Raw genomic sequence first — 9,457 nt, forward strand, 5'->3', positions numbered from 1 at the left:
ATGCTAGTACATTCTAGATTGTCGGTCACAGTCAATGAAATTCTAGCGTTATACATCAAGCTAGCATTTCATCAGCCTACTCACTTCCAATCCTTCATGGTCTCCAGGTGCATACTCCATCACCGCCACGTCCAGCTGGTGTAGCGAAGGGTCTTCCACTAGATGTGTTTGAGAACTTCTTGGGGGACTTCCATTATATAAACTTGTAGGAGTGGGATCCAAGAGGCCAAACACGTCCTTCAATACACCCACAGTTTCATTCTCCACAGTGACCTAAATACTATCAACCTTGAGGTGCAAATTGTCCACTTTGCTTGCGAGAATTTCTATTGCGAGCTGTGAGCACTCAAACTCTTTCCTCGAATCACCCACCTGTTGAGTGAGCAGGACAAAATGTGACCTCACCTCCACGGTAATCTGCTCTCCAAGCTTGGACATCGTGGACATAATTGCCTCCACCATCGACAACATATGAGACTGGTGTTCGTTAACGCTGCTAACTTGACCCGTATTATCCATGGCACCAAGAGCTGAATCATAAGCACAATAGGCATAATTTTGAGTCGAAACTCATGTTATATAATTCCAGAGGCTATCCTCTCGCCCCCTCTCCTCCATCACTTCACATTTAATGCTTCCAACTAACCTCTGCTCCAAAATTCCTCTGTATCCCTTCTTAGAGTCCTTCATCATATTTCATATTACGATTGTACTGATTTCTATTCAAGGTGCAGACTCTTTGGCTTGTTTTCGCCTTCGCCTCAATTTAATGTCTATTGTCGTTACCTTCCAACTGTCACACAACATGACGTTCCTTCGCATGTCTTCCCACCTGGATGGTTCTTCCTTGCTTGGAGTTTCACGTGAGGCCTAATTCACCTGTCCCATCGACGGTCCAAGATTTGGGATTTTCATTATTGTTCTCACCACCTTAGGATTTCACTTGATCACTTTCAATCCTTCATGGTTGCTAGGTGCATAATCCATCACTGCCGTGTCCAACTGGTGCAGTGAAGGGTCTTCCACTAGATGTGTCTGAGAACTTCTGGGGGGACTTCCATTATAGAAACTTTCAGGAGTGGGATTCGAGAGGCCAAACATGTCCTTCAATACACCCACAGTTGCATTCTCCACCGTGACCTAAATACTATCAACCTTGAGGCGCAAATTGTCCAATTTCCTTGCCAGAGTTTCTATCGTGAGCTGGGAGCACTCAAACTCTTTCCTCGAATCACCCACCTGTTGAGTGAGCACGACAAAATGTGACCTCACCTCCATGGTAATCCGCTCTCCAAGCTTCGACATCGTGGCCATAATTGCCTCCACCATCGACAACATATGAGACTAGCGTTCGTTAACGCTGCTAACTTGACCTGTATTATCCATGGCACCAGGAGCTGATTCATAAGCACAACAGGCATAATTCTGAGTAGAAACTCATGCTATATAATGCCAGAGGCTATCCTCCCACCCCCTATCCTCCATCACTTCAGAGTTAATGCTTCCAACTAACCTCTGCTCCAACATTCCTCTGTATCCCTTCTTAGAGTCCTTCATCATATTTCGAGTTACGATTGTACTAATTTCTATTCAAGGTGCAAACTCTTTGGCTTGTTTATGCCTTCGTCTCAATTTAATGTCTATTGTCGTTACCTTCCAACTGTCACACAACATGACGTTCCTTCGCATGCCTTCCCACCTGGATGGTTCTTCCATGCTTGGAGTTTCATGTGAGGCCTAATTCACCTGTCCCATCGACGGTCCAGGATTTGGGATTTTCATTATTGTTCTCACCACCTTAGGAGTTCACCTGATTTGACTTTTAATGAGCCTTAGTTTGTATATTATCAACAATAAAATTATCATGGGATAGGTATTATCAAGGTATCGCCATCATCTCGGACAAGGGCCTCGTCCCCAAGCCCCACTCCCTTATTCACCTACGCATCGACTAATGAATTGTTGTCCATTTTAACATGATAGAAAGTGACAACTTCAATTTTTTTATCAACAACCATAACTTTTCAAATAATTGAGGCTCTATATTCCTTGGTTAACTTTTAGAATTATGGAATTTTTGAAATTTTATCATGGAGTCCCCAAAAACAATGATTTGATGAATCCCTTTGTCCATAGCAATAAAGCTTCATCTTGATTATTTGTTGTCTTGCATAGTCCCCATGCAAATTTCATCACTATTTCTCCTTCGGGGTTATAAATGACACCTCCTGCTCGAGCCTCCTCCAATATGATTTTGATTTTAACATGAGGGAGATGCATTAATTTTTTAAATAAAAATTATAACATTAATAAAAATATTATTCATATGAAGCATAAATTATATTATAGTAAATTATAAAATAAATATATAAAAAATATTTTAGTCTTAATTATAAATAAAATATTTCAATATTCATATTAAAAAATAAAATTTATATTAACCTTAGATTATTCTAATATTCATATTAAAAAAATAACAGAAATTTATATTAATTACATATAAAAGATAAAGTAATAGAAAAAAATAAAAGTAAAATAAATATAATTTAATATCATATTTAAATAAAATAGAAAGAAAAGAAAATATAAAAATAATATTTTAATTTTAATTATAAATAAAATATCTCAATATTTAATTTAAATAAAATTATTATTTTTTTTATTTTATATATCATTAAAAGTAAAATGAATTATTTTCTAACTAGAATGATATCCCATTCATTCAATTTTTAATATGGAAATTCAATATAATGTTTTGAAATTTCAATATTTTCACAAGAATATTACCCAACATTTTACTATTTGTATATTAGGGACTAGCAAAATTCACCAAAGTTCCTGAATTTTAAGATAAATTTTCATCCTTAAAATTTTCCAATATCAAATATAAATTTAGTGGAATATACAAGAAAGATATGTATTCAAAAATATATTAATAACAAAAAAATATTTTAATATTGATAATATGGATCATAAATAAAATATTTCAATGTGCACGTTAAGCAAAAAAAACTTCATTATCAAGTATATATATTTAAGGTGAAAGACATGATCTATTTTGGAATTGGGTTTTCAAAACTTAAAAAAAAATGTAATGGATGAGATCAAAGTTTCAAATTATTTTTCTTTTTCAAAGCTTATGTTGTACGGCTCTGTTGGAAGTTGCAAATTATTAAATGAGTTATAGATTTAAATATCATATAAATTTTTAATGGCTATCCACATTTATCAACCATTTAATTTATATAAATAAGTCTTCTTTTTCTTTGCTTATCAGATATATAATTTAATAAAATAGCTTTTTGAAGATTCATTTTCAACCATTTAATTTATATAAATACGTCTTCTTTTTCTTTGCTTATCAGATATATAATTTAATAAAATGGCTTTTTGAAGATTCATTTTCAAGACGAGTTGTTTGAGAGCGATAAGGAAGTCAAGACTGGCCTGTAACTCAATTTCCCATGACGTCAGTTCACAGTGGTGAGATATAAGGGCACTCTGGTTCTAAGTATTATTTTCGCGGGTCCCGCAGAAGTCGTAGAATTTAGAAACGTGATAGCTTCACCGCATTTCATTTCAACTTTATCGAAATCAGAATTTCTCGTGGTGCCATATTGCAATAGGGTCACTGAATCGTTCGCCTTAAAATTCAGAGTCGTGTTATATTGAAATATTACGCATTGTATTATAAATTGAAATTGAAAATTGTATTCATATAAAAGATTGTAACAACAATATAGGTAGAACTTCTTCAATAAATATAAATTAGATACAAAATAATTTTGTTTGATTAATTATAATTTTTTTTTAGATTTCACATAAAACATTCAAGATTTCCTAGATAAAGCTTGATTTACAAAAATTGTGTTTATCTAAAACAAATATTTTCTTATAAAAATTTGTTAGGTCAATTTCCTAATCACATGAATATATTCTAATAAAAAATATTAAATATGCAAAATAAGTATAATTATTGAATGTCTTCTCTAACTCCTCTTTTAATAAATGGAAAGATAAGAATTGCCTATGTTTCAATAGAACATTTACTTTTGTTTCATAAACAATATAACTTTTAGTAAATTATCTTCCTCTCGTAAGAGGAGGGGAGGGATTTGGAGTATTTTGTTGTACTTCCACAAAAGTGAAAGATTCAATTTACTCAGAGTGAAACTACACTTTTAGATTTGCTTCATTTTCCTTTTCTTTATTTCATTCCCTTTCTTTCCCTCTTTGTTTGTCTCTAACTCCACTTCATCATCTTTTTCTTCCTTTTATGTTTTTACTTCCTTTTTTTTTTCATTAACCATTTGATCCTCAAGGGCTACGTCTAAACCATTCTCAAATTGAGGTGGTTGACCAAAATCGAGATCCAATGTTGGTATTCAACATCTTCCTTCTTTGCATTTTTGGTATTTGTTGAGCCATTTAGGTTCTCAAAGGTTTCAAATTTATTGATGCTTGACATGGTCTAACTCTCTTGTAATGAATTTGGACGAGATGGCCCATTATGATGAGATTTCCTACACTTGTTTGTAACCATCTTGAACTCTGGTTATTTATTTTCCTTTTGCTTTGGAGAAGGTTGTTGAGAACACACATGAAGTTGATGATTGAGAAAATGGTAATTGGGTGTGTAAGAACATTCTCATAGAAGAATGCATGTGCATTATTAGAAATACACACATGCTCCTAGTCCTATACCCTCAATGCTCCCCAAACTAACATGCATGTTTTTCAATATAGATATTTAAGATCATGTACAAGTATTTAAAAGTGTGTGTTCCTAAAATCATGTGCATGTTATTGAGAACAAACCCACACTTCAATAATGCATAAGTGCTTTTGGAAAGGTTCACACACTTTCAAGGGTGTGTGCACACTTTTATGACTAAAGTTGTTTTTCCAATGCATACCCTTCATCATGGGGATATCAATGCCATTAGAGGATTTAAGAATTAAGTTTGTGTACAATGGTACTTAACATGGTAATGGAATGAAACTTTGGCCTTAGGCCGTAGAGGTTACTTCTAAGTATCAATGTCCCTAGACCAATACATTTGACTTCTTAATGACATCCTTATATTACAAGTAGGGACACTTGCATTATTACATATCTTGAGCATTAGTTATGAGCCTTGAGGCCCTTGACATGGTCGTGGGAGGAAACATAGTAATTGGACCCTAAAATATGCTTTTTATATTACATGGCTATGAGGAGCACCTCAAACCACCATATAATACCTCTCAAGGTTATGTCTTCCTTTCACTAGGGATATGGGTGCCATTAGGGGGTTTTATACTAAGTACGTAATTATTTGGGTCATAGACATCTTTGAAGGAGGAAAGCTAAGACTTATACCATAAAGGAGGCCTATAAAATTCAAGTTTCATGAATAACACCTTGATCCACTACACATGGCCTCTTTAGCACATCGTTACTATTCAAGTGGGAATATTGATGATATTATGAAGCTATTAGAACTAGGTTTGAGCCCTAGTGTGCAATATATTGTTGGGGGAAACTTAGATGTTAAGTCATAAATGAGGATTATATCAATTAAGATGCGAGAAAATGCATGACCTCCAAGGTGGATATTGAGACTACAAATGAAGTTATGTGGAAGAATTTTTGTAAAAGGGAAATTTTAACAATTTTTAACATTTTCTTAAAAAATATTTCCCATTTGATTAAATTTTGCCTATTTTTTATTATATATGATAAAATTAATGATATTCACCAACAATTTACCAAATTAAATATTTTTTTATTGAATATTCTCTATGCTATAATATTTATATCCAGAAACTTCTCCTTTATTTCACTAAACATTTCACTAACAAATATACCTACCTAAAATGCATGCCCTAATAAAATTTAATAATACTTATTTCGAGAAATTTCGCCAATATCACACTAACAGATATACCTATCTGAACCGCATTCCCTTCAAATGCTTTGAGGTAAAATAATGAATGGACAAGATCCATCTGCTAATTAACGTCATACTCCTTTCAAACCTCAGTACTTTCAAACCTCTCACCTTGCGTACTGCGCTGAGTGCGCTGAGTGGGAATCCACCTTTGTTTTTGTTTTCAGAGTGCACGCCAGCCCATCAGCCGTCCAAACACTCCGCCTTTATAGCCTTTCGACACACCACATTCCACCACAACAATATTCATCGGTATTGTGATTGTCAATTCATCAAATATGGATGGAATTTTGCAGAAACCACCAGTTACCACGTCTCACAGTGCAGCAGAGATGTTGCAGATCAGCATCAGCATCCCTCCTCGAGAATCCTTTTCTACCACCTGCGCTTCTCATTACTCCACCAAAACAGAGAGGAAGTCTGCAGTCTTGGGTAAAGTAACTACCGATATTTCCAATTCCCACATATTTCGCACCAGCCATGACGATAAACAGGTTCATATTCAAATCTGCATATCTGATTTCTGTAAACTTATATACCACAAATTTATGGTATTTTCAGGTTTTAGTCTAATGAGTAACTTGGACTTGGTTCTGCAGGTTCTTGTAATGCCACGGGTCGACAAAAAATGGTATAATTTCCTTCATCAGTTCAACATAGAGAACTATCGTATATGCCTCGCGCTGTGTAGCCAGCCACTTCTGTGGAAAACACTGGAGGAATCGTTATCCTTGCATTTCTGGCCAATAGGACATTCATCAAAGATGGCAGTCTGGGGTTTTGCCCTTGTAGCGCTCATACTTGTATCCATTGCTTATGCACTCAAATGCTTTTTCTGCAGGGAGGTTGTGAAGCAAGAATTTTTGGATGGAGTTCGAGTGAACCACTTTTTCACACCCTGGATATCATCCATGCTTTTGTTGTTGGGCCTCCCTCATACCATAGCCAAAACCATCAATCCTCTGCTGTGTTGCGCTTTTGCTGCACCTGTGATTGTATTAGAGATCAAAATATATGGCCAGTGGTTTTCTGGAGGGGAGAGGATGTTGTCCAGGGTATCGAATCCCTCAACATATCTATCTATTGTTGGAAATTTTGTAAGCGCGATGATGGCAGCAAGAGTGGGATGGAAGGAGCCCGCTAATTTCCTTTTTGCCGTAGGATTTGCCCACTATACAGTGCTGTTTGTGACGTTATATCAGAGATTGCCCACCAATCCAACTGTGCCCAAAGATCATTATCCCACATTCTTCCTGTTTTTGGCGGCTCCGAGCACTGCCTGTGTGGCGTGGGAAGACATCTCTGGCACATTCGGCTTTGGCTCAAAAATACCGTATTTCCTATCACTCTTTCTCTTTGCATCTATGGTGAGTTTTTCACCACTTATTATAGCTGACATCTTGAATTTCATAACGACGCAGTGCTCATTGATGTTGTTGGTTGTTCAAACAGGTTGTCCGCATAAGATTATTTGCGCGATCCAGGTAAACTCTACATGTTTAACTTCCGTGGAGGCTCTTCTGTCCTCGCTAAATCTGTGTTTTAGTAATGTTTCTGTATTTTATTTGACAGATTTTCCATAGCATGGTGGGCATACGCCTTCCCAATGACTGCCGTGGCAATCGCTTCAATCAGATACACCGATGAAGTGCGAAGTTCCGTAGCCAAAATAGTGGCCATCCTTTTCTCCGTTATCTCAATTGCTGCGGTCGGCGTTCTGGTCATAGCAACTGCTATCCACTATTTGGTGTATGGACACCGAATCATTCCTCTTCAACAATGCATCGGTTCGCCCTCAAAGAAGAGGAAGAGGAGCACCAGTTGTTCCGAATTCCAGATTGTTTGTTCAAAACCCCAACTTTAATATCTGCTCCCATTCAGATACTCATTCGTACTGTGTACAAAGCCAATTCGAATGTTTTCACTGGTTGGATAAAAGCTGATGGTATTGCCATTGCTAAAATAGTCATGGCAACAGACCAAGCTTATTCTTTGTTTAACCTGCAAGAAAAAATGAATAGATTCGATTCAAGCAAATAGTCTTGTTACAGATCTTCCAATTATATGTATCTGTAGTCACTATCACTGTAAGATCTAAAGTAACAAATGGACAGTCATGTTCTTAAGGTTCCTATCACATTGCGACTATGCACGGCCAGCAGAACAGCCGTTTTAATTTTAAATACACTCACAATCAAGAAGTTTATGAAATAAGTAAATGAGAAATAATAATGAGGAACAGTGTATGAAAAGTTGTATCTGTTAGAATCGGCCTGGAGTATGCCGTAAAACTGCTTCTGCTTGGCTAAGAGCTCGTCTTCCTCGGACGTAAGGAAACAGGTTAACGGCCCAAGACCCAGAGGCATCTGGCAGGAGTGAAAGCCTGCTCCCTTACGGACCACCAGCGGGTTATTACAGGTGGCGTGGTTTTCCTTGATAACGGTGATGAGTCAAATCGACATTCGCGGATAGCAGCCAGAGATGGTTGTCCTCACTGTTGGTTTGACACCTGAGTTTGATAGGTTTTGCTACCTTCGGAAGAAGTTGGATCTGTTAGAAACAACTTGTCTTGACAATGAATCACAGTTGGTTCGAAACGCGTCAACAGAATGCATGTGATTTAGGCCGAAATATGTCTTATAAATGATTATGGATCACAGAAACCTCAATTCAACCGGTTAAAATTATATTTGTATATTTGTGTGTTGGAACATGCATCTAATAAAACATATATAATTTTTAATTCGAGCCGCTTGAATATTTTAAAAATAATTAAAAAAGTGTGAGTTTCTAGAAATGATTATGAATATGTCATTTATATGGATGAGATATTCATAATGTTTGTTGTTTTATTTTTATATTTCTTAATAAGAGTTTAGAATGTGTGGTAGCTATTGAAAGTCTAATAGCTAAGGAATATTGTTTTTTTAAGAGTTTAAAGTATCTAATATATATTATAATCTTATGTCTAAAAGAATTGATAATTCTAAAATTTGAGCTTACATTGCATGGCATAATATTTGTTCACGAGTTTTATGGTTCGTATTCAGACATATTCACTAGAGTCCAAATTCTTAATACATTTATTGTTTATTAGTTTAGTTTAAACTTAATTTTGGATATATTAAATATTAGATAGATAATTTTTTTCGAGGTGTAAATCTTTGTTTTGAGAGTAAAATTTGAGGAAATGTTTGCATCTCGAGAGATTTCTCTTTCAGTGCTTGATAGATTTCGGGTTAAGATGGATCTAGGTTGGTTTCAATCATGCATGAGCACACACAATTTATTGAACATCTAATTATTTTGATAATTTTAAATATGCTAAATATGTCTAAAAATAATATGGTCATCTTAATTTTAAATTTGCTCAAATACCTTAGTTTGTTGAGATGATAGAGTATGTTAATAACTTTAATGATGAAAAATGATGAAATAAAAATTTTGAATGCAAACTGACAATGTAACAGTGTTGAATAATAGATATTGTGCATAATAAGAATGTAATTAATTACAAATAGTTT

The 9,457-nt window shown here is 35.2% G+C and overlaps 1 pseudogene across 1 annotated transcript; it reads left to right on the top strand.

Moving 5' to 3' along the window:
* Positions 1-6,186: 6,186 nt before the first annotated feature.
* Positions 6,187-7,964, top strand: LOC149238201 (guard cell S-type anion channel SLAC1-like; annotated as a pseudogene). Its single transcript, XR_016245350.1, has 4 exons — positions 6,187-6,427; positions 6,533-7,300; positions 7,386-7,417; positions 7,506-7,964. The product of XR_016245350.1 is annotated as a guard cell S-type anion channel SLAC1-like (transcript).
* The last annotated feature ends 1,493 nt before the right edge of the window (positions 7,965-9,457 follow it).

The sequence above is a fragment of the Pinus tabuliformis genome, chromosome 8, assembly GCF_031772625.1.
Source record: "Pinus tabuliformis cultivar Carrire ecotype Pingquan chromosome 8, CPIR1, whole genome shotgun sequence".
Taxonomy (NCBI): domain Eukaryota; kingdom Viridiplantae; phylum Streptophyta; class Pinopsida; order Pinales; family Pinaceae; genus Pinus; species Pinus tabuliformis.